General features: G+C 46.9%; 2 protein-coding genes across 6 annotated transcripts in view; one reads left to right on the plus strand and one right to left on the minus strand.

Annotated features, from left to right (window-relative positions):
* Positions 1-25,289, minus strand: part of PPFIBP1 (PPFIA binding protein 1) — a 121,835-nt gene extending 96,546 nt beyond the window's left edge. For 4 of the 5 annotated variants that reach the window (XM_079304207.1, XM_079304205.1, XM_079304217.1 and 1 more), the window contains exon 1: positions 25,135-25,288. The gene's annotated coding sequence lies outside the window, so the exon portion shown is untranslated. Of the gene's footprint in view, positions 1-25,134 lie in introns of all 5 variants that reach the window. The other variant, XM_079304212.1, reaches the window with a different exon arrangement.
* Positions 1-26,537, plus strand: part of LOC306801299 (dynein axonemal intermediate chain 7-like) — a 253,256-nt gene that overhangs the window by 137,055 nt on the left and 89,664 nt on the right. The gene's annotated exons all lie outside the window — the stretch shown is intronic.

Here is a 26,537-nt window from a genome sequence, read left to right on the forward strand (position 1 = left end):
TTTAAAAAGAGCAGGACTAGGCAAACCAGGTGAGAGTAAATTAGATTTTTGCTTTCATAGAGAGAACATCACCAAGTATAAATGCCCTGGGGGAACCTCTCCAGTATCCCCAGGAAAGAAAAGAAAGGTGCATGATATGGTCTCCTTTTTCTTTTCCAGACTCTAATTTCTTAACCAGGAAGAAAAAATTGCAAATCCTAATCCCACATTCCTGCATATTCATCAGTAATATTTTACCTTGCCAATCAAATGTTTTCTGCAATAGCCACCCATTTCTTTTTCAAATTCAAGATGCATACTGCATGCAATTAATTACACACTGTGTGAATTTAAACAGGACACAGCCCTGTGCTCAAAGACCTGAAAAATTCACATGTTGCACTGTGGTTAGGGGCACAGCTTAACAAGAGAGGTGCAGCACTATTTCTTTGCTTTGTTAGTCCTAGAAGCTTTGTTTCAGGAACATTTCCAGAAGAATGCAAGAGCACTGCAAGCAAATAGTCTGATTCATGTCTGTTTTTCACTAGATAAAAATAAATATCTGTTTTGCCTAACCATTTCTGATCAAGAAAAGCAGGGCTTTGAGATACAAGATCTGAAAACCCCTCCTTTCTACTAAAAAAATAAAAAATTACTCTGTAACATGGGACCTGGGTAGTCACAGCGCAATTCAAATTACTGCTCCTTCCCACACACTTGCCTCACGTGTGTCTGTTTTTGTTTCAATTTAAAAGCTACTATGACATCCTTCCTACATTAAAAAAGAAAAAAAATCCACAGGCAACAGGATTCAAAATTACTAAGGAAAAAATTATAAACATGTATCCTTCCAAGGAAGTCACTGATGCTAGGTGATTGTGTCCAGCTATCTAGCCTGGGAAAGGTGGGAGGAGGATTCAAAGCCAAGAAGCAGAGCAATGAAGAAACAGTAACAGTTTGAATGATTTGGAGAGCTAATGGCTTTCCATGGAAAAAGCCATTGATGCATGTCTTATTTTGGAACACTAATGGCACGTTTTTTTGTAAAACGCCTTTGGGCAAAGGCTGGTTAGAATCTGAATGGAAGCAATCAGGACTGCAGCTTGAATGGTTTCCTCACATCTGTATACACTGTCCATCCAGGTCTCAGCCACCAACACAGCCTCCTTCACCTTTAAATCACCCTGTCCCAGGATGCATTTTCAGCTGCTGCAGAGCATGTGGCAGATCTCTCATTTATCCTGGGACAGGCTAGCTGCACTCAGACAAATCAGGCAAGAACAGAAAGCACATGCTTGAGTCCTTATCTTTATTTTTGGTTAATAAAAAGCTGCAGGTATTTTGACACAGGCAAAAATCACACAGCACCCATGGCAGCAAGGCCTGAAACCCAAAACTTGTGCATCTGCAAGTGCCAGCCTTGAGCTTACAAAACAAGTTTCTATCCAAACCCAGGAGGTCTGGCACAACTAAAAGGGCCTGGACAAAACTAACCACATCATTAACTCCAGTGACCCAACCAGCTGATAGTTCACACAACATTTCCTACCACAAAACAGTACATTTGAACAATGTACATGCACAGAAGTCACTGAATCAACACAGCACCACTGGAGGATACAGACAACATCTCCAATCACCACTGCAAAGAAACACTTTCTGGAAGCATAATAAAATATTCTGAATAATCCCATGAGTCAGAGATTAATAACACAAGATAGACCATCTTAATGAAGTACTTGTAAGACCAGCAGCAAGAACAATTGCAGAAGGTTCAAATAAAAGCTTCCAAAGCACTAACTTACCATATATCAAGTGAAACGATACATGATTTACACAGAGAAAAAATATGACTAATCTATGACTAATTTTATATTAATCACTGTGTCCATCTCTGAATTGGAGTGCCACTGCAAGCAAAGCTAGTGCTTTGTTTTAATTCTAAAAACCAAAGCCAAAGCAACAGATTATGCAGTTCATCACCTGTGAAAATGCAGATGTTAGTTGATGGAAGATGCAGAACAGTCTGAAAACCATGGAAGACTATTTAAATAATTTAACTGAAGATCGCATGCCCCAAAATCCATTTTATTGAAGCAGGGTGATGATAAGTCTGTGGAAGCAGATATGAGAGAATGACAGATCTGAGAGCAGCAAGTGCTGGTGCTGTCAGTGTTCTCCCCTCACAGTTGTGTCACATTTGCTGACACTGAGGTGACTAAAGCCATGGACCCTGTTAATCAGACAGCAACCCAAAGCATACACAGCCTGCAAGAGTTCTGTTAGAGGAGACTGCTTTTTTATTTAGGGCAGGATATCAGAGTTAAGCACTGCTATCACTAAATGAACACAGAAAGATTAACAAAGTGTTTTCTCTCTCAGGTACCAGTTTGGTTTACTGTACTACATATGCAAAAGAGCCAGGAAAAGCCTCCATGTCCCTCATCCCTTCAATCCTGGCACACTCCATCAAAAGCAAAAGGCACTGCTCTATCAGTGGTGTTCATCTCCTAAGCCTCACTGCTGTTGCCACACTGTTTTCTGTCTTCTTTCCCAACTGTGCTCAAAATAAGCACAAGATATTCCTTGACAAAAAGGCATCAGGCTCTCACATAAAGATCCCCATAACACTTTCCAGGAACATGCCCTTCACTTACCCTTAATTGTTCTGGGTGTCCTTCACTTTTGCAGCAATACTTGGACATTCTTCAAAGGAATTAAATAGCTCCAATCACCACAAACTTACAGAATCCTGTTATTGAAGCACACACAGCCCAACTCTATGTTTCCAGAGCTGGAAAGTGAGGAGGAAGCTTTGCAAGAAGCAAAACACAAAAGCACTTAGCAAGAAAATGAACAAAAGAACATTCTTTTGCTGCTGTCAGCAGGAGGAAGCCAAAGGATTAGAGTTAAAAATTCTAGAAATTAAGATCAACTTAACTAGATGTTTTACCAGATTCACCAATAAGTTTTATACACATATTTTGCTTTCTCTCCAAGAAGACACTTGGATTATTTCAGCCTTTTTAAGTTGGTTACATGCTAATACACATGCACACAACAGGATTCAGCTGTCTGCTTTCATATGCTCTGCAAATGATCCTGAAAATGCCATTTCTACTAATCACATTGTTCCACACAGTTTTAAAGCACATGACTGCAGAATAAAACCCTCAGCACATATTTCTGGCCTGGATTCTTAAGGAAATTAAGCTTATGTGGTAGTGCTGTTTGTCAGTCTTCACCCCATTAAATTTTCAACTTGCTTCTAAGTTTTGACCACATCTGGCAGAAGGCAAAGAGATCCAAACAGGTGTCACATTCCTACACCTTTGGGGGAATTTATTATGCAGGTAGAGGAGACACATCCAAATCAGCCTCCCACAGGATGAGATTCTGCTGCAGGAATTCAGCAATTCCCTCCTTTTGCCCAGCAGCTGCTCCACCAGCAACCTCAGGTTAGGTCCCATGGCCACCAGTGGCAAATATAGTTAGTTCCACTTTTTAATTTTATTCAGGAATCTGCTTTATAACTAACCTATTACAGCACTTTAGTTAAGGAACAAACAAGGATGTTGCCACCAGTAGTAAAAAATGTTACTACACAGCAAGTTAAAGTCACCAGCAGCAGCTTTTCCCAAGCTCTCCGAGGTCACAGTATGCAAGAGCACATCCACCCCTTCAGGAGCCTCCAGACAGGAGCACAGCCACAACAGCTCCACTGCTCCTGCAAAGAGCCAGGTCAAGAGCAACATGTGTCCTGAAGGCAGCACAGAGAAAATGCTGGTCCTGCCAGGAGCACGGATGTGTCCTGTGCTGAGAGGATCTCTCTCCAGCTGGGATAGTCTGGCTCCACTCATTAACAGCAGGAGCTGGCATCCACAGGCCAGGGCTCTGAGCCAAGCACTGCAGTGTGTCAGGAGCAAGGTGGTGAGGTTTATGGAAAAGAGCTTCCAAACACTGGGCCTGGGAACAAGACAGAGCATGGGCATAAAAGTGAAGTTACTCCACAAAAACAATAAGTCTTAAACCACAATGAATTTCAACCAACAAAATTCATTGTAGCACATCCTGAACCAGAGTCAGATGGGGATATCAAGGCCAGGCTGGACAGGGCTCTGAGCAACCTGGGATAGTGAGAGCTGTCTGTCCCATGGCAGGGGGTTGGAACTGAATGATCTTCGAGGTCTCTTCAAACCCAAACCAGTCTATGATTGCACATCTGACCCCAGAAAACAGCATCTTCACCTATGAACTTTCCACTCAACTCAGTACAAGAAAGTCTCCCACTTCATCCACCCAGTTTTCCCTCTCATGGAAGAACAAGCCCTACCCACCATGGCAGCCAAGCAGAAACCAGCTCAGTGAGAGCCACTTTCATATTTCACATGAAATATGGATAAATAAATATTTCATACTTGACTGGTTGGCTTGTTTTGTGGAAGAGCAGTTGTTTGTTTTTTTAATGAGACAAACTTCGCTTAGACTCCATAATTAAAGGTCAGATGTGAAAGAACTACTTAGAAGATGCTGAGGGTAAACAAGTGCACCACTAAGTAAGTATTTGTTGAGTTATATCTTCATTTATAAATCACCTAATAACCATCTATCCCACAGGGAAGAGCTAATATTAGAAGCAGGACACATCCCACACAAGAATATTTCTATTAAACATCCTACAAACAGATGCTCCTAGAATCCAACAATTCAGCCAAACAGATTTTTAACTGCTATGTAAAATTTGGGAGACAGCAAGAAATACTCCAAAATCACCTAAACTGATTATTTTCCATCAAGGAAACTGGGGAAGGGACCATCTTCAGGAAAGGTAGTGGAGCAAAGGGAGATGCATCCCCTCTGCAGAAGGGCTGGGTGAAACCCAAGCCTCCCACTGGAAGGCTGCAGGGTCTGTCCCTTTGAGCCATAGCCAGGAGCACATGCTGCTGTCCCATGGAAGGGATGGTGGAAGCAATGGAGACAGGAGAAGGTCTTTCCACCAGATCTATCACCTCCTGCAATCCAAACCCACCCTCATTACTGTGCACAGTCATTTAGTTTCATTAGAGACCCCTCCACACACAACATGAGAGATTGATTCATTCATAGGGCTTCTGTCTCAGTTGTTTTTATCCTGAAATTTCCTCTAAGAATCCTATAAATTTATGAGGGGAGAAAATAGCCTTCCATACATGACCAAACAGTAAAACATTGCTCCTGCTTTATCTACAGGGCAAGACATCACTTGCAAAAACATTGCAAAAACTTTGATTTTTATGAAACCTTTCAGCTGCTGAGCTGCAACACAACCTTCACTTGCCACACATTCCTCCTTAGATATCCAGCATCTCTCTAACCCAGCAATGTCTAGGGGACATTGAACAGGCACCTTCTTCTAAATCTGGAGCTCTGAAGGTAAAGATGAGCATAAGAGAGGACTACATCAATGCAGTGCTCTATGGAGGGTGATCTAGATGAACCAGGAGAACACAGGAAATGAAGAGCAGGGAAGAGAAGGAGAAATTGGGAAGATCTCTATGAGCTGTGTGTGCAGCACTGCACAACTTGCCATGCAGAGATGCCTGCTACCTCTCTACTGCAGAAAAGGAATCTCAAGCACAGGGCTCCCAACACACACCACATTGTTTTTTAATTCAGGATTTCTCCCTGCTCTTCAGGCAACCTGGGGACCTGCAGACTGAGAGATCACCTCCTGCAAGATGGAATTAAAAAGCTTCCTGCAGGTCCTCATTAAACCCCAGTAATCCTCACAGATGTGGCAGCTGGTGATAATGCATTTCCCCTTTCTGCTTGCATCACTGATTATTACTCATTAGGGCACTTATAATCTTTATATAGAGTTCTTCTATGTAGCCTAATTTGCTAAGAAGTAATCACTCTCCTCCTCCCCTGGTAATATAAAAGAAGGCTGTAAAGTGATTTCATTTGCTGTTTATTCCAAGACTCTCCTTCCCAGAAGTTTCTTTCAGATAGTCAGTTTAAAGCCAGATACATTTGATTATTAGAAAATGTCTGAGACAAGCCCTACATTTTGTATGGGAAAGATGAGTAATTTTGAAAGCTTTACATCTCTGAGTTTACTTGGTTACTTGCCAAAAGAAATCCATGAATTTCCTTCTTAAAAAAAACCAACAAAACAAAACAAAACAAAAAAAGAAAACCTCACCACTGCAGCACTGAAGAATTAAATTCTCCACACAGAGCAGGCTGAATGGAGTTTCCCTAGTGCTCAGAATGATCTCAGGAGAGCAGGACAGACACCTGCACCACATGCAGAGTAATGCCCTTGTGTGTCTGCCCAGAGCTGTGGCACCAGAATTCCTGTCTGGTGATCACACTGCAGCATGCTCTGGCTTCTGGCTTTGGGTTCAGGGCTCTGCTGCCAACCCATTCAGGAGCTCCAGCACATCTCTCCACCTCATTGTTCCAGGCTTCCCTCAGGGAAAGCAACAAAAGACAGCCTAAACCCAGAGCTGCTATTCTGTGCTTAGGCTCCAATCCTGTGTGTGCAATCCAGTCTTTAAAGACCCATCTCACTATAGCTTTTCCAACAGCTTTTGGACAATGAATATGCTGGATGCTAAAAGGTCACTGCTGAAATAATCACTGTCTTGCACTACCACTCCCTACAAGTTAGCTGAAAACAGGGAATATAGATTTGTATCCAGCCTTCCCTGTAACCCAAGAGTGCTCACACAACAGATGATTTTGCTTCTGGGTAAGTCCAAGTCCTCACTGAGCCCTCAAAATTTCCGTAAACACTCAGCAAGGAAGAGAAAATGAATGACTGGATTGCAGCACCTCATGACACACAAACCTCAGAGCTTTAGCTCTTTAAAACCACCCACGCCAAGCAAAGGAATAGGCTGCAGTTACAAACCCCAAACAGCAAAAATAGTACTATTCAAGACAAAAGGGAGAAAATGTTTTTTAAGAGTAGAACAATTCAGGCAGTTGGTATTTGCAAAAGCCTCCTTTTACATGACTCTCTGTTTCCAAACAGTCCTTCCATACTGCCATGAATTTTGTATAATTACTAGCTAGGTACTGAGAAACTTAATTGTACTGTATTAACAATAGAGGTTTTGACTTCCTATCCAAAGGCTCTACTACTTTTAATTAAACTTGTTCATTTAACCTTGTTAAACCTATGCAAATCTGACACTGTGAAGTTGGCTGTAATAAATCCAGAGGTAATACTGGAGCCTCCATACAAGGATGCTGATACAGAATTTAAAATAAGCTTTGTTATCTTACACAACAAAGGTTTAACAAACAAACAAACACACACAGAGAGTGGGATATGGTTTTGAAGACTGAACTTTGCACAATCCATCCTCAGTGTGTTTTCAAAGGGTCAATGAGCCACTACAAGGATTCCCAAACCCTTGTTTAAGCTGAACAAAGTTTTCCATCAGATTTGCAGCAGACTGAGGATTGCAGCTGATTTCCCACATGACAGCCATGCAAACCACAGGACCCAAGTGAGGCATGACACGACAGCACAGTAAAGTCAAGGAGGGGAGAGAGCACTGAACAACATAAGCTAACCCAGGCCAACACAAACCATTTCCTCTGTCTCAGCATAAAGGAGCCAGGTTTGATTCAAAGGGACTTTGTAAAAAGTTATAGCACAGATCTAATGGAGCATCACCTAAATATCCATTTCCTTGAGCCAAGGCTGGATTAGTCCCAGAAAGCCAAGTCCTGATGCTCACACTTGCATGTCATGAAAGCAGAGGGAAAAGGTGCCAGGGCAGGGCTAAACTAATTTTTAATGTTTTCCAAGTGCTTTCATGTCCCAGATCCTTTATAGTCAGTCTTGTGAAGATGCAGTCTAGTCCCAAACCCCGAGGGAGAATGATTCAGACATGCATGTGCCCACTGATTCAGCATCTGGAGCTCTCTGCTCCCCCAAACAGCTGGAATTATCCCCAAGATGATGTGAAGGGGCAGGCTAGGGTGGGAAAAGGCTGTATGGTCACCTGAGAGCCCTCCCCTTCACCTGGGCTGCAAGGACAGGTTATCCCCATGGCATAGCATCTCCCTGCCCTCCTGCTCCAGACTGCCTGGCCAGGGGGATGAAGGGCTGTGCTGCAGGCAGGCACATCTGGCAGGCAGCTCCAGTGGGATGAGATTGCTCTGGGACAGATGGGACAGCAGGGAACTCTGCTGCAACCCCTCAGCAGTTGTTCCTTCTTGCCTTTACTCAATCTAAATTTGATGGAACTGATCATTTGGGTAAGGGCAGATGTCAAAGCAAACTTGAAGCCCCATGTGGCACTAGAGTTGCAGTGGCTAAGAACCAATTTTGGCAAAGCATGGGGCTTTCTGGAAAGTGGAGCCAGGAAAATGACAAGTAAAGGGCCATATGACTGTTCCCACAGATCCTCCTCAGTAGCCATTTCATTACATCACTATTTTCCTAACTAATAAAGGTCAAACTGTAATTTTTGTCATTTCAGATTTATAGTTTCTCTTGAATTAAAGGAATTCTTAAGCCAGGAAGAAGCAAAAAGGAGATTTATTTGCCCTACAGACACCACGGCAAATTTCAGTTCAGAATAAAAAAACAAGGAAACCATTATTTCCCCAGCCTTCTTAAAAAGGGAGAGAACAGTGAACAAGAAGCCAAGATTATTAGCAAGCAGAAGAAGAAAAAAAAAAACCACACAACAAACAACTTGAAGAAAAAGAGCAATAAGAGCCTTTGTTCCCAGGAAATCCTTTTGAAGAACTGAGGAGACTCCAAGCGATGCAGCTGCACTTCCTGTGACCTGCAGTGCTCAGTTTGGGGACACTGGGAGGGTGACAGCCTGGGGACAGCACACACATGGAGCTCAGCACAGGAACCCCCCACACCACAGACACCTGGGCTGCAGGGACAGGGAACCAGCAGCTTCAGAGCTGTCCTGCAAAGGGGACCTGCTCAAGGCACAGGATTCTCTCCAGACTCACAGCCTGGAGAAAAAGCAGCTCCAGGCAGACCTTAAAGCATCTCCTGGGGCTACAAGAGAGCTGGAGAGGGACTTATGACAAGGGTATTTACTGACAGGGCAAGGGGGAACAGCTTTAAACTCGAGGAGTATGGGGTTACCCTGGAAATTAGAAAGAAATCCTTCCCTGTGAGGGTGGTGAGGTCCTGGCACAGGCTGCCCATGGAAGCTGTGGCTGACCCATCCCTGAAGTGTCCAATGTCAAGCTGAACAGGGCTTGGAGCAACCTGGGACAGTGGAAGGTGTCCACTTGGCAGGAGGGTTGGAACTGGGTGATGTTTAAGGTCCCTTCTAACCCAGGAAATTCTATGACTCCTTTAGAGCAGAGTCAGCAGCAACAGGAGACAGCAAAGCTCTTTAGCAACACAGTTAATAAAACACCACCTGGATACACACACCAACATTGCTCCCAGGGTTGGGTGTTTGCAAGAGAAACATCACTAAGTGATAAATTCATGATGAGCCATGCTGCACTAGCAGGCTTCTTGCAAGGAAAAGCATTTGGAAATGATACAAGCAGCTACCCGCACAATAGACTTTATAAAGCACACACAGCCCCAGGAACATCACTTGATGTATTATTGATAGGCAGAGCCACTTCTGAGGCAAGATGGACTTTGAACAGCAGCGCAGCAGGAGGGGAGAGTACAGGCAAAGGGAATGACAGAACAGGAATGCTAAACTGCTGCAGGCCTTAGATAAACACACTAATTGCCAGAGAGTTTGTCTGCATTGAAGAATTAGCTCCAGCACTGTCCCTGACTTGCCCTCCCATCTACCTCTTGAATTTGAGCATGATACTTAACTTCAATTGGCAGGAGACACAGGCAAATGTTTAACTAAGCATCACTGCAGGCAATCAACACTCAGGGACCCCAAAGCTCTCAAAGTATTCCCCACTATTTTCAATCCAACTCCATCATACCCCGTGGATAAACTCAGAAAGTGACACAACATTTGTATACATATTTTTATATACTTGTTTTAAAAGTTTAGTGCTGTACATAATTACAGCAGAGCTTTCAGATCTCTTGGCATCCTTAAAAGCACAGTTACTGCTATCCAGAGCAGCATCCTTCCTTCAAAGGATGCCCAAGATCCCCCATGTTTGACTCATTTGGGAGGGGCCAGCTCCACTGGACACCTCTATTGAGCCACTCACCAGGGAAGAGTGGCCAGATAATTATTCAGAATTTTGGGCACACAAGCCTTTCACTGCTAGCAGGAGTCAAGTTCAATATATGTGGGCGAGATCACTCGAGCTTAACTCAGCTCTGAAGGACATCAGCATGAAAAAAAGGGGAGGAGAGGCTGCTGGCCCCTGAGGAACAGGAGTGGGAGGCAACAGTTATGCTTGCCTATAGCAAGGAGGCATTTCACCCCAGCTGAGATCCCTTGAGCTGGAACCTAGCCAGAAAGCCCAAATAATAGCCCTTCTGCTCACAAAACCACCCCTGAACCTTGATTGTTCACAAGCTGTCTGGAACACAGTTTTAAACTCATTTAAAATACAATGAGGGGAAAATTTCCTGCTTCTCATCACTCAGAGAACATATTAAACCAATGTTTTCTTAGTTCCTGCTTTGCCTGGGTTTCATTACTCATTTTCCAGCTTTCTTCAAAACTGACAAATTTTGAAATACAGGGGCTTTATGTATAGTTCTTTACTTTGTCCCTGCATAGAATGCCATTAGAAGTATGTAATATTTAAGTATTGCATATGCACAGATATGAAGATTTTGCTTTTACCTTGATTAAGCATTTGCTTTGTTTCTTTAAATCACCCAGCTTGTGTCTTTCACAGGAAATTAAATTAACACAAAGTATCTCTTAATAACCATAAGAGCTTTCCAGCAATTCAATCTGCAAAATGACAGGCCAACATTCTGCATCACAGTAAGCAGTTTATCAAGCTGCTCTGACAGCACATCTTGTTCAAAGCCTTGTCCAGAAATGCAACATTACCTCCTACTATTCCAGACGTGCAGTTAATGACAGAAAACAGTTATGAACACACAGCCAAGCACAGGCTTTCTCTACACAGCATTAAAATCTGGAAGTCTCTTTCTCTACCAGCTATGACCTAGCTAAGCTGCAGCTCTGTGAGGACAAGTTAATACCTACCTGCTTTATTCTGTTTTCCTGAAAAACACACTGACCTCTTCACATGCCACTGGACTGGCAGTGCCTCCCCAAAAAGTGTTGCTCCTGCTCAGACAGGACTTGGTCTGGCTTTAAGAAGCTAGACAAAAGCCTTGATAGCAGGAAAGTAGTGAAAACAAGGAAGGCAACTTATCCCAGCCTCAAATGCAATGAGTGGTGGACTTAAGAGCTCAGTCTGGCCCCATCCACAGAGCACCAGCTCCAGCATGAGCACAACTGGTTTTTCTGCAAACGCTGAGACATGGGGCATACTCCAAATAAATATTCCTCAGGGCAGAAAAAAATCAAAGATGCATCAAGTGAGACTTATGGGACAACTACTTTCACTCCCAGGTTCATGGGCTTTAGCCTATTTTTAGTAAGCAGTCTTTGCAGATGCCAAAATAACATCTCTCCCCCTCTGTACGTACACAGCTGGACATGAATCTCCACAGCCTGGCCAGCAGCATCTGCATTCAGATTCACAGATGTGAATGGCAACAGGAAGTCTAGAGGGGAAGCCTCTTCTTTGGAATTCCAAACACAAGTAGTTAGTATGGTCCAAGTGCCAAGCATACAGCCCATGGGAAGGAGGGACCCCCAAGCACAGAGCTACAAAGTTCCTTCCTTGCCACCAGCAGTGTTTTCTTGATCCTTTATTCCCAAGCAGAGCTGAAAGAGATCAATATGTATGACATAAAGACTGTAATACAGAATTGCTTCTTTTCTCCAGGCTGTGTTTGCACACAGGATCACAGCTAAGAGTCAGTGTCCCACTCAGAAGCTGCCATCAGAGCTCTGCAGAAAGGCTGCAGGTCTATTTATGGCCACCAGACCAACCCCAGCTCTGTAGGGCAGGAGAGGCAGCTCCTTCCCTTGGAGAAGCACTGCTGCATTCCTGGGCTGCCCTGCAGTTTCAAACTCCTTGGCAGCATCCAGCCCCACTCCCAGCCCTACAAGAAGCAGGTGGCACTGTAAACCCTCCAGAGGAGCACAGTTCAAAGCCAGAACAAACTCATCTGCAAAATTACAATGGTCCATCTCTTCCTCCACTGCTCCCAGCACACCTTCCTGAGCAGGCACATCTTTGTACACTTTTTGTTCTTTGAGAGGCCTAAAAGCCTCACTGGGAGAAATTTGTCCACTCCAAAGACATGAGCCAGCAAAGCCCCATGCCTCTGGGAGCTATCTCTGGCTCCATCCAGGGAAAATCATTCCAGCCTATGATGCCTCCTTCATGCCACCACTGCTGGGAGGCCCAAAACACCTTCACCCCATGCTTGGAAAAGGGGGCAAGGGCCAGAGCCAGTCCCAGAAACACATTTTCTCACTGACCTGGGGAATGCCAAGCTTCCCATTGAGAGTCTGACCATTCATTAATGAACCTCCAGCATTTTCTGAGCCCCACCAGAGGCTCTGCATCTAGAATGGGGCTGTCACCCACTCACTGGAAAGCTGCCCTGACCAGACTGTTCTCCCCTGCCTTGCACATCCCTGCCACGTGCTCCATGGCTGTGGAGCACCAGGAGGAAGCTGGCAGACAGACTGGCATACAAAATCCCATCATGTAGGCAAAGCAGCTCCAGTCTGGCCCATTGACTCCACAGGGAGGAGTTTGCAGGTCCACACATTCACCTTGAGCAGCCCCATAGATTGTTAGTCACTTTAGTTCATCTCCAGCACTCCTCTGCCTCCATGTCCCCACAGTCCCCTCCCAAAAATCTGCCTCATTTCCCACAAACGCCTACACAGCGAGCTTGGCGTACTGGCTTGTCTCAAAACCTCATCAGGCCTCAGACAGGGACAGCCAACTTTTAGAGGAGGATTCATGCTTCATTTTTCATACTCTCAAAGCTATGCAACATGTTGAGTCTGTGCTGTAACCTCCTATTTATCAGGGAATGACTAACAGTTTAATTTGGATTAATTTCATGTATGGCTTCTATCAGACCCGCCAGAACCTCTGGCTGCCCTCACACTTCTGTATAAACACCAACAAAATCCAGGCATGAGGATCTAGATACCAGAGGAAAACATCTGCCTCAAAGCTTTGCTGCATAGGCAAGAGAAGAAGGATTGAAGGAAGGACAGCACAAATTACAGTACTCTGAATTTCCCTATGTGCCTGTGGGAGGGCAGGAGCAGGCACTGACAGGATGGACCCTCTGGCACTGCCAACGCCAAAAGCCAGCAGGGTCCCTGTTAGTGGCTAATTTCTCTTTTCTTCTCTGTCCTTACTTTGAGACAGGATTGAAGCACGAGAGATGAATTTTCGTGTTTGGACTCGGTTGTTTATTGATTTTTATCTAAAGTACAGTGACTTTTACAGCACTTTTAGCTAACAAGCTAAAAGTGAGAAAATGGAGCTGTATCTTGCTCTTTACAGGGTCTTTTAAAGCCTAACTATCCAATCAAAAGCTAACATCTATATTATTTATACTTTTGACTCAATGACCAAACACCTGTGACCTGCAGTGTGGTACTTTTTATCCAACCAAAACTACTATTTAAAACCCAGAAGAAGAAGGAACAAAAAGGAAGAAGAGCCAACACCTAATTTTTTTTATAAAACCACATGGCAAGTCAAGCAATGCAAAGTGGGACTCTGACTAGAAGCAGAAATGGTACTTTCATTGGCTCTAGCAGGTATTTAATGGAAAGCACTCCTATTTCTCACCCTGCTTATAGCAAGTAACACCTCACTCACAAGTGGCTCCACATCTTAGGGCAAAGACACAACAAAGTAAGGCTGAGAAGGATGGTGGTAGGACCCCATTCCTTCCTTTTAACACAGACAAACAAAGTCCCTGTTTTGCTCCTAAATGCACACTCTGCAGGAGCTACATGAACACAGCTGGATCTGAGGAAGGGAAATGTTGTTCCTCACCATGTGCAACAGCAAAGCCAGGCCTAATTACCACAGCCATAGGAAAATTATAGAGAACATTTTTAGTAAGGAGAGAAATTAACTGCAATATCACAGCCAAATTCCAATTTAGCATCAGCAGTCCAGCTGGATACACCATCCTAAATAACTGGGTAGCCAATCCCAAACCACCACATGTGCTGTAGCTTCTCTACCCTTTTTAGTCCTAGAAGGAGCCAAGCAGGGAGGGACCCAAAAGGATCATCAAGGTCCAATTCCTGGCCTGCACAGGACAGCCCCAAGAATCCCTCCCCTCCACCTGAGGTTGTTGTTCAAACTCTCCTGGAGCTCTGGCAGCCTTGGGGCTGTGACCATTCCCTGGGTTCAGTGCCTGACATCCTCTGGGCAAGAACCTTACCCTGATATCCACCCTAACCCTGCCCTGACACAGCTCCAGCCATTCCCTGGGTCCTGTCCCTGTCACACAGAGCAGAGATCAGAGCCTGTCCCTCAGCTCTTCTCCTGAGAAAGCTGCAGAACTGCTGTGAGCTCTGACCTCAGTCAGCTCTTCCCCAGATGAACAGACCAAGTGTCCTCAGATGCTCCTGGTGTAGCCTCATCTCCAAGCCCCTTACCATCTCCACCTCCTTCCTTTGGATACTCTGAGAGCTTTGCATCCTTCTTATATTGTGGCTCCCAAAACTGCAGAGTCCTTCCTCTCTGAAAGAGGCACAGAGATACACTAGTACATCAACTCAAGCCCCCACAGAAACATCCCCTTGTTTCAACTCCTCCTGCATTTCCAGTTACCCCAGACTCAGCCTGCCTAAACAGGGCAGGTCCAATTCTGCCACCTGTTTTTCTGTTGCCCTGCCCCAGAGTGAGACACACACACCAAACACAACACCTCTGTTCTGACAATGCATTTCCACACCAGCACCAGGTTCCACCAGAAGCAAAATTACTTCCCAGAACAGCACAGGATAGAATGTCAAACAGCTTCTCTGCTCAGAAATACAACAGGGAGAGACATCTGTTGCAAGAAAGCCAAACACACAGCAACTACACTTTTTGTTCATCATATCTCTGTTATTTTCACTGGTGAACGAATAAATCATCATTTAAGGCAAAAGCAAGATTTCCAGTTGGAGGTTATTTACTTTCACCTCAATCACAGCAGCCCTGGCATGCCAGATGATGTACAAGCCAAGCAGCAAGTGCTCACATGCTGGGAACTGTTCAAACAGGAATAATTTAATCTTTTTGTAGTCTCACCCTGGCTAATTTGCCACAAGCTGTCTCTTTTCAGATGCTACATGAAACACGAGAAAAAAACCAAGCTGGATTAAGCTGGTCCATTTACAATCAGTTCATCTGCAGAGAGTACAGGTCAGTTCATTTTCTATGTAAAACAAATTCATTTTTTCAGCTTCACAGGGTTTAAGGAACAAGAATTTATTGCAGTAACCAAACATTGCTCACCGGACAAGCGTGCAGCGATTACTTAACTAATGCAAACGATTTTCAGTCTGCGTGCAAGGAATGCATGGGATAATTCCAGGGCACTCTCTTCCACCAGCATTTTACAAGTACTTTTTAGGTAGCTATGGAGACGTTACAGCCTTTCTCATTTTGCTGTCATAACTAGAAAGCTATTGATTTCTTTGCAAAATTCCTTAGAAGAGTGGGGAAGGGAGGGGGAGTTTCAAATGCCGTGAGGTCTGAGAGCAACAAGCTGAAGAAAATAGGAACAGATTTCAGATGGAGATATCAGCACAGAGGTTCCTTGCAAAAGATAGCCTTGAATCTGGTCCTGCTTTGGTACTTCTGCAAAAAAAGGAGGTAAACACATACACACATGTAACAGGGATTGTCTTCCAACAAGCTCCAAAAGGAAAAACATTTCCAGCTACCACTGCCATCACCCTGCACAAAAGAAGGCCGTCCCCAAGGCCAGGCTGTGGTTTTGCAACAACACAAATCTCTCTGGAGGCATGGTGAGCCTCCATCCTCGCAGTCATGCTGGGTTACAAGATGTTTCCCTCTCCCTGTGAGCAGGTTACAGGAAGTCTCATCCCTGACTTGCCTCTCAGGTAATGACTGCCTCCTCTCCACCCTCACCAGGTATTCCAGCTTTGTGATGGACAGGACAGCTCTGCATTTCACTCTCCTTCCTTCCAACAACAGCCCAAGAACTTGCTGTGAGCTCAGTACTCCTGGTCCTCAGCAGAAATTCTGATTCTGCTCAAAATTATGCTGAGAGAAATGCCTCTCACCTTACTGACCCTTTAAAATAAATTATACCTGCATATGCAAATTTAAGACCACACACTGTAGAGAATCTGAAACATGAGATACTGACCTGGAAAACTCTGTGTCACACAGATAAGGACGTGCAAATAATCATGGATTTAGGTCTTGTTCAGAAACTCCCTCAGTAATGAGAACAACAGATCAGGCTCTGAACAGATACTTCCCTTTGGATAAAACAGAAAGGAAAGCCTGTTCAACCAAAACATTTCTCTTGAATTCACTTTAGACCCAGCCACAACAATGGAGTCAGAACCTGCAGAATTATCTCTACTACAAGCTGCAGGAAGTTTACCAGCACCACCCTGAAAACAAATCTCAATCTCCTCATCTCCACACTGCATTTACAGCCTTGTGACTGCTCACCAAAAGGACAGTCTCAAGCACTATTGCAAATGGAAAGAGAGCAAGGTGCTGCTGCAGAACAAACCCATGACTGCTCTGTCCTCCTATGCAGAAACATCTTCAATGCTGCTTTTTTAACTCTTGTCAAAGCTTGAAACAGGGGAAGAATTAATCATCCTCTAAGCTCCCCAAGAAGCTGGCTGAGGACAGGCAATGCCATTGGGAAGCCCCAGGACTCACCCCATCTCATAGCCAGCTGCTCCCAGATGTTTCCAGCACCCCAACACTGCCAGCAGCATCCCAGCATTGGAGCAGTACAAATCTGGTAGCACTACCCAGCAGCTGCCAGCAGCAAGCCATGAGATTGCAGTGTCCCCACGCCATGGGGCACAGTCCCAGCCTCAGCCACTGCTGCTGGATGGTTGCATGTCCCCCCCAGGGCTTTGGGGAGGGAGGGGGGCACATCTGCACCCCAAACCCAGCCACAGTCCTCCCACTCACCCAGAGCAGGGCACACACCTCCCTAGGATCCCTCACCAACACAGGCTCCAGTCCTCCCAAGGAGGGGGGCAGGGAGTGGTGCAACTCCCCCACAGCACCCAAATTCCTGCTGCACATTCTAAAGCTATCCCAGAAATTACAGTTCTGTCCAGCACCATCAGAGATTGCAGTGGCCCTGCCCAGCACAGGAAATCCATCACCAGCTGTGATGGATTTCCATGAGTGTGGAAACCTCTGAGAAGGTGCTTTTGGTTAGGACTTGTTAGTTACAGGTTTCACATCCAAGAGAAGGTGGACACCAAAGTAAGCCACTATATGCTCCTTCTGGAGGAGAAGAAAACAAAAATAAACCAACCAAAAAACAAAAACCAGCCTTTCTTTATAAAAATACAAAAAAAAATTCTTAGAGCCAATTTAAACTCAGGCAAGAAATATAAATATGCATTTCTGAACTTTCCCCTGTGATGTTTCCTTTACAAACATAACAAATTAAAAGTGCTGTCACAAATTAAACCAGCTTTGGTTTAGTGGAGGAGAAAAAAATGCTGATGGCTCTAAGATCCGACTGACAAGCCTTTTCAAGTCTGCTCCGATGCAAAACCAACTTCCCAGGGATTTAAATTAAGAGTAAAGAAATATTTTCCTTGGCTTAATCCTGGTTTGGAAGCAGGACAGAGGATACTACAACAAAGCCAGCACCTGAACCCACCAGGAGCCACCCAGCTGCCACAAGCCTTTCCTGGAGACCAGCTGCTCAACACACCCACCTCTTCTTCAGCAAGAGCCTTGTTCCACTGTGCAGCAGCTGTGGGCAGCAATGGGGAACACTCAGTGAGTCCTGGCTGCTCCAACACATCCTCCCCTCCCTCTCTGCAGGCACTAACACATTGACACTGGCTGTGATGCATATTCAGGTCCAGAACAGACATCTGAATTTGGATCTTGAGGTAAGTCACCAGGGATGGCTCCTTCAGCCTCCAGCTGCAATGTGGGGGTCCCCCCTCACTGCACAGATGTCCCAGGGTGTAGATCACACAAAGGATTTGGTAGCTGTGGGATGGAGCACCTTGCTTTTCCTGGGGGAAATAAAATTTCTGTCTGGTTCTTCCAAAGAGAGCTCTGTGTGCCATCCCTCCCCCACCACTGAACAGAAGTCTACCAGAGATGCTTCCAGTGCAGGAGGGAGAGCAAGAAGGTTGAGCACCATGGCCATCAAACCACCACCTCCCACGTGTTTTCCAGCTTGGAATGCAGGTTACAGCACCAGGAATGCTCCCTGTTCCCACACAGCCACAGCCTCAGCCACACCCCAGCCCTTGGCTGCCCCACCATCCTGCACACAGCAGCTCTCAGAGACAGCACACTCTCTGACAGATGGGGATGGACCAAGATGAATCCATGCTACTTTTAGCACAGGTCTAAAACCTAAACCAGGAGAACAGAGGAGATGGATGCTTCAAAGACACAAGAAAATGTTCCAAACTCATGCAAAACACAATCACCCAGCTGACATCTATGAGTACCCACTCACCCTCACACTGAGAGGATCCCAAGGCATTTGCTCCCTTTCCCTGCCTCCACAGCACTTCTTCCATAGGAGCAGCCCACCTGATCCAAGCCTAACAGAGAACAGACTCTGACAGACTCCATATGGCCAGAGGGATTTTTACCAACCCATGGCAGCAGTAAAAGGACACAGCAAAGCTGAACAGAACCCAAGATCACAAGGGCTATAGCCACATGAGATCATAACTATTTTCTGAAACACACCAACAGTTCAGGGTGTTTTTACAAAAAAGATGCTCTTCTCACCTGCTCTCAAAGACAGACATTAATTAGCAGCACTACACTCTGCAGAACCTTAATTTCATCCTACAGACATCTTCACATGCCAACCTCATGACACCTAAAAACATAGAGACCAGCCTCCAAACAGGATGCAAGTTCTTCTCCTCAACCCTTACACCCTGCATGACCTGGGCTAGTCTAATTAGCTAATTTCCTTCAACAGTGCTCACACCTTTCCCATGTTTCACAAAGGCTGTATTTCTGTCAAAACCTTTTACCTGGTTGTAACTAGTGAGTACACAGACTTTAGAGAGAAAATACTAAGTCAAGACTCAGTACAACAGCCTTTCTGGATTACTCTGGACTCTTTGGACAGACTCAGCCCATGAACCACAAAGCTGGGAGAGAACCAGACTCCCATGGCCACACCTGCTGACAGAGCAGATGGACAGCTGTGTGCACAACTGCCATGGCACCAAGGAAAGGAACTGCCCTCCCTCGTCCCCAAAACAAATCCTGGTGCTGACTGGGAAAATGCACGTATGTTATTTCTGTCCTCCATTCCAGAGCACAGCAAGTGACAGATTTGAAAATGAGGGTTAGGGTTTGTTTTTGACCTTTTTTTTTTTTGTTTGTTTTGGGGTTTTTTTGTTTTGGGTTTGTTTGTTTGTTTGGTTTGTTTTTTTTTGTTGTTGTTTTTGTTGGGGTTTTTTTTCAGTTTTTTTTAAATTTATTTTTCTGTTACCAATCATAAATTGTGTGTGTTCTATCTCCCTTCACAACCACTGCAGTGCCCATGAACTATCTGGGTTAATTCTACACTGACATATAAAATATACTCTGTTTTTCCCTATGCTTTTGCTTCAGAACTGATCAGCCTGAGACAAGGCAGGCAAGCCCTGACCATTATAATTTCCTCTTCTTTTCATGTGTCTGTAACAAATCAATAAAGCAAAGAAAGCAAAGTTCTTCTCCCAAATCCATCACATTTGGAGCCATGAGAACTGTTGGATTTAAAAGATGCTGATTCACACTAGTGGTTATCAGATGGGTTTTCCCATCTGTGACACAATTCAGCAGCTGTCTGGCAGCACAGAGATTCTCCACCTTGGAGCTCAGATGCTGCAGCAGCCAGCTCAAGTCTCAGACTTCAGCTCTCCACTAATAATTAGGGAAAAAGTCTATAAGGAAAGATGCAAGTGCAAACTAACTTCTGCATCAGCACACCTGACCTTGGAGCCTTTTGTGCACAGGTGCCATTTGGCAAGGGGATTTTATCCATGCACGAGTTACAACACTGTGCCTGCTGGAACAGGGATTCCCATCAAAATGTATGCCAAGGGCTGCTGAAAGTCACTGGGTTTGTTATTTTTATCTCCCCTCAAAGAGCACAAGCCAGAAACTGCTGAAGTGGCCTCTGGTGCTGCTCCTGGACACAACCTGCACTGCTTAATGATGCAGAGGCACAGAAGGGAACAGGAGCATCCTCACCTGAGCACAAACAATTCCTGGCAGCCAGCACCACTAGTGAGGAGCTCTCTCCAGAAGCATCAGCTCTGTCAGCACAAAGGGACCAAGCACTCCATGGCAAGAGCTCCCAGCACACACAGCCAGCAGGTAAGTTGGTTTGGTAAGGCCAGACTACACAGCCCAACATCTCCCAAGCTCTCCCCTGCCTCCCTCATTGCATTGCTCCAGGCTGGGGCAGTGTCCAGTCCCAGTGCCCAGCAGAAAAGGACCTGGAGGTGCTGCTCAACAGCAGCTGAACATGATCCAACACCTGCCCAGGGGGGCAGGAAGGCCAGTGGCACCTGGGCTAGTCAGCAATGGTGTGGCCAAACAGCACCAGGGCTGGGACTGTCCATCCCCCTGTCCTGGCACTGCTGAGCCCTCCCCAGGCGCTGTGTCCAGCTCTGGGCCTGTCACTGCAGATGGACATTGAGGGGCTGCAGTGTCCAGAGAAGAGAACGAGCTGGGCAAGGGGCTGGAACACAAGTCTGATAAAGGGAAGCTGAGGGAGCTGGGAAAGGGGCTCAGCCTGGAGAAAAGGAGGCTCAGGGAACCTTCTGGCTCTGCACAACTCCCTGACAGGAGGAGACAGCTGGGGGGTCAGGCTCTGCTCCCAGGGAACAGGGACAGGATGAGAGGAATGGCCTCAAGCTGTGCCAGGGAAGGGTCAGGTTGGACATCAGCAGGAATTTCTTCATGGAAGGGATGTTCAGGCATTGGAAGGGGCTGCCCTGTGAGGTTTGGAATCCCCATCCCTGGAGGTGTTCAAGCAAGGCCTGGATGTGGCACTTGGTGTTCTGGGCTGGGTGACAAGTTGGGGATCAAAGGTTGGGCTCGTTCACCTTGGAGGTCTTTTCCAACCTAATAGATGCTGTGATTCTGTGATAAATGATAAAGATGACAGGGAGGGCAGGGAACAGAAAGGCTTTGCCTACAATGGGCTGCAAAACCTGTAGCTAAATATAGTCAGTCCCACTGAAGAAAGAAATCAGCATTTTACACAATTGGTTTATCTTGGCCTTTAAACAGAAACAGAAGGACAGCCAAGGGAAAAAAAGAAAGCTTTAACCCTGCTCACTTTCCTTGTGTACTGCAGAAGTCACAGAGGAACAGAGTGCTCTGGAAGCTAAAGGACACCAGGAAATTGTATGTGCCATAGCAAGAGAAATACACAGAGCAAGCAACTGAATGAATCCAGTGTGATGACTGAATTTTTAATTGAAAATTCCATCCTTTAAGCACAAATAAAGCACTATTTTGGCAGCAAGCACTACTAGAAAAGTAACAAACAGCCACTGTCTTTAGTATGAGCTGAGTCAACACACAGGTCAATTTATGAGAGAGAAGAGGGGGAATAAAAAGGAGAGAATAGAAAAATGCATAATTCCCTACATCTCAAGGTATGTTCCCAGCTGAGCAGCCTCCCTAGGGAGAGGGAGATCCAAACCAAAGATCCCACCACAGACCCACTGGGAGCTGTCAGGGCTCATTGTGACCTCTGCTGAAGTGGCCTCAAATTCAAAAGACACAACAAGTGCAGGTAACAAACCCATGGTAAGAGAAACACTGACCTCCAAGAGGACCAAGTTTTCATTCTGGATTAAATACTGACTTTTCCAAACGTAGAGCAAAAAATGAAATCTCTGGAGAATAGCACAGAGCCTTTTCTGTATGATGCAAAGGTTAATCCTTGTAAGCCAGACATCTCCAAAGAGCTATCTGTGATTTCTGAAGGTGTCATTAAATGACCACTCACTCTGTCTTCACTAAACCAGGGTGAGAATTTATAGTAAATGCTAAATAAACATGTGGGCATAAACACCAGCATGAGGCAAGGCAACATAGTTCACCTCTCCTGGGCTGGATTCAAAAGCAAAATCACTAATGGGATGACTAATGGGATCTCACAATTACTAATGGGGGAAAGGGTTCACTATTCAGCCTAAGTACAGGAAGGTAGTAAGTGGTTTTAATTATGAAGATATTAAGTGTTTTTATGTATCCTTAATGCACAGCTGCATGAGCACAACAAAACCTGCCTGAACCTTCCAATAAACCTGTTCCTTACTTTTCTAACTCTACAGATGTGGTTTGGCCAGGCAGACACAGGTCAGATCACAACTGCACACTTTAAAGCAGCCACATAAGTTCAGCACATAAGCCCTGACAATCACCATGGTAAGTACAAGAAGAAGCTCTCAGATGTACCAACCTAACCTGCACATCACCATTTAGCAGCTGAGGCAAAAGTTACCAGCACCTCCTTAAGGAAGGGCAGCAAATTCAGCAGTAGGACAGGGGCTTTACTGACCACCCCTAACACCATGGGATGTTTTATCAGCCCCCAAAATCCTGCCTAACATTTGGGCTCCAACTTTCTCTGACTAAAACTACTGCAGAACACCAAACTCCCCAACCAGAGGCATTTGGGGGCTTTGCACCACCTCAGGAGCCAGCAGAATGGTTTTGGAACATCTGTCCCAGATTTGGGATCTGGTCCCCTTTCTGTGCTCCCTCCACCTTCCCAGAAAAACAAATAATGCAAAAGACAACAAAGTAAATCATCAGCCTGATCCTCAAAGGAGGAAACTAACAAGAGTTTACAGCAACTCCCTTGTGCTCAGCAAGCCAAAGGCTGGTTTGATGCAATCACACCACCGACAAGAAAGTGACTAAACCTTGGCTGGTTTCAAAGCTCTCCAGGGGAAGGATTTCCACTCCACTGAAAGTGTTCCTTTAATGGGGAAAGAAACATCAGAGAGCCCCCACTGGGATGGATTAAAGAGACAAAACCTCCTGAAGGACACTGCACTGAGCACCTTCTCACACACACCCTGCCTGTCCTCAGCCCCCTGAGCTGGCAGGGAGCAGCGACCAGACTGTGTCCTGCTCACACTGGGAGCAATGGGACCAGACCTGGCAGCACCACCTGGGAGCCTCAGCCTGCTGGGAATGGCTGCCATGGCAGGAATGTTAACAATCATCCTCCTGCTGCCAGGGGTCACAGGCAGAGCCTCCCCATGCACCTGCACAGACAGTTCCAGCATCATCCCTCTGCTCCCTGCAGTGTGTGTCACACTGCACTGGCAGCACAACCCAGAAAGGAAACAGGACTCCCATCTGAGTAGGGAAAAAGATGGAATTCACCACAGCTCCTGCCCCAAGTGACATCCCTGGTCTCCAGGAGCTCCACCCTGCGTGTCAGGGACAGCAGGAATGTTCCTCACCCAGTTCCCTCCCGAGCCTGGAGCTCAGGAGCTGCAGACACACGAGCACAGGACAAGCCAACCTCAGCGTTCCTCAGCACAGCTCTTACACCCAGCTGCAGCACAGGGATGAATTCCCAGGGCTCGAGGCAGGAGAGGGGCTGCCCAAGAGGGAACCTGCTCCTCAGGGCCCCTCACACCAGGCAAGCAGGTGGGGCTCCTGCTGCCTTCAGGGAGGAGAGAAACACCAACTCCACACTCCTGGCATGGGAGCATCAATCCTCCCGTGAGAGCACCACGGCACAGCACTGACAGCACCGTCACTGCCAGCAGCTCATCTCTGATACAGCTGCTCAAGAAGCTCTGCTAAAGCCAGAACTCCCCTGGGATGGGTACTCAACTCATCTAGGGACTGCTCTGGCTCTTCATGTCTTAGTGATGGGAAGAAGTTAAGAGGCCAAAATCTTTGCTGCACTTGAAACAGAGATCATCCTTCACCAATGTAAATCCTCAAGATACAGCTGCTCCCTATAACAGAGGCAGTAAATCCCGAGCTGACACTCTGGGACACCTTCTCCCCAAAGCTGCACGGTGTAAGCATGGAGAATATTCCCACTGCCATTGCTGCTGTTTGCTTTCTGGAATGCAGCAGCTCTTGCATTGCTCCATGTGCTGCCCGAGCACTCACTCAGAGCCTGCACACGGTGCTGCTGCAGGGGCTGTGCTCGGGCCAGAATAAGGAGAGCCAGCAGAGCCTCCCAGGGCTCAGGCACAGCCAAGCCCAGCCTGAAATCCTCCTTGTGCTCCTGCTCGCTCACACAGGGAGCACACACGTGTTCCAAGCGTTTAACACAGAGCTCCCCTTCCCCCAGGAACAGCCCGGAGTGTAAAGCACCTTCTCCCAGCTCAGCTGCCCCCAGCCACGGTGTGAGCGAGCACAGCTACCGCAGCTTCTCCAAGGACAGCCCGAGCACACACAGACCTCGGAAAAATAATTACAGGATGTAAGAACCCCAGGCCTTCAACCAAACCACATTTGTCAGCTCTAGATAAAACTCCTAACTGCAGTTTCACAGCACCAGTGCCTGAAGCGTCCCACTGGAGCTGAAAAGATTCAACCGGAGACCGCCAAGCTCTGCCCAAAACTTCCCGAAAAGTTACGTCAGGTCCAGCACAGAAACAAGGCACAGAAGATCGGGAACGCCGAAAGCACTGGGAGGCGGCACGGGGACAGGGACACACACGGGGACAGGGCCACGCAGAGGGGACAGAGGCTGGCGGGGTGCGCCGGGTCAGCTCCCCCGCTCGGGCACACGCGGCGCTCCCGTGCCCGGGCGGCTCCGGCTCCGCTGCCGGGGGCCCCGGGCCATGGCGGCGGCAGAGGAGGAGCCGCTGGGGCAGAGCACGGCGGGATCCCGCCGGGACGCGAAGTTGCCGCAGTCGGCTCCGAGCGGGGCCCGGGAACTTCTCTTACCTGCGGCCGAACCGCGCTGAGCCCTCCCGGGCGGCCGCGCCTCCGCCGGCTCCGGGCAGCCCCCGCCGCCGTCCCGCCCGCGCCTCCGCTCGGTGCCCGCCCCGCTCCGCCCAGCTCCGCTCCGCCCGCGGCCCCGGGACCGGCCCCGAGCCGCCGCTCTGCCCCGCCCGGCCGAGGCCCCGGGACCGGCCCCGAGCCGCCGCTCTGCCCCGCCCGGCCGAGGCCCCGGGACCGGCCCCGAGCCGCCGCTCTGCCCCGCCCGGCCGAGGCGCCGCCCGCCGCCGCTCCGGGCCGGCAGTGAGGGAGCCGCCGCCTTCCCGGTGCCCCTCACGGGCGGTCGCGGCGTCGCTGGGGCCGGGCGAGTGCTCAGGCTGAACAGCGCGGAGCGAACTCACCCTGGCACCGAGGGACGCGGCCAGGCTCCAAACACCCGCGGGAGCCGTGACCGGGGGACCTGCCTGCCCTGCCCCTCGGCACCCCCACAGTGTCCCCGGTGTGAAGCAGCCCCGATCCCCCAATCGCTCCTCGGCAAGAGCCGCGGCGCTGGGCCCGGTGCTGCAGCTCAGGAGCACCCACTTAAATAAACTTAAATAAACCTGCTGTGCTCTGCGAGGCTCTCTGACCTCCAGTGCTCCAAGCACCAGCTCCGGGAGCTCTATGGGCTCCTGCTTCGTCGGGTTATCTTAAATAAGCAAAGCAGATAATAGTTAAAAGGTTATTTATTACAAAGCACATCAGTCTCAACAGTACACAGACAAGCAATAGCAAAAAGCAATGGCAAATGCAATGGCAAGTGCGGTGGCAGTAGCAAAGCAAAAACCTGGCAATAAGCGAATGGCTAGAAGCCAGAATGGCTAAAAGCATCATCTCTCCCCAATACAAATTCCTACATAGGATTTTTCTAGCAAGCTAAGATGCAAACTCAGACCACCAGTCTTTAACCTATTGGAATTCTAGTTTCTTAGCACACCAGGTTACATATAAAACTACGCATAGAATCTATCTTGCTCTATCTAAGAAATGTAAGCAATATTCTTACTATAGCTCTATTATGTCTAAGTTCTGTCTACAACTGTGGGCCTGGAGCCTCCATGGAAGATATCAGAATATTTCAACCTTCACTAGAACACACTCTGCTATTGTGGCATTTGAAACCATTCACTTACTGAAAGCATTAGAACTCACCCTAAAACTTAATAACTTAAATGTCTACTTTATGTGTGAGTGGCTTAATGTACTTCAATCCATCCAAAGTCTTTAATTCAATCCCTGCACTCTGATTTCCCTCTGAAGAATTCAGAGAGACCCCTGACACACTGACTCCAACAGTGTGCCATGCCAGAGTTTACCTCTGTGTGAGGATAAACCTGGTACAGGGTTTAATGCAGTAATCCTTGCTACAT

The sequence above is a fragment of the Erithacus rubecula genome (assembly GCF_903797595.1).
Source record: "Erithacus rubecula genome assembly, chromosome: 4".
NCBI lineage: Eukaryota > Metazoa > Chordata > Aves > Passeriformes > Muscicapidae > Erithacus > Erithacus rubecula.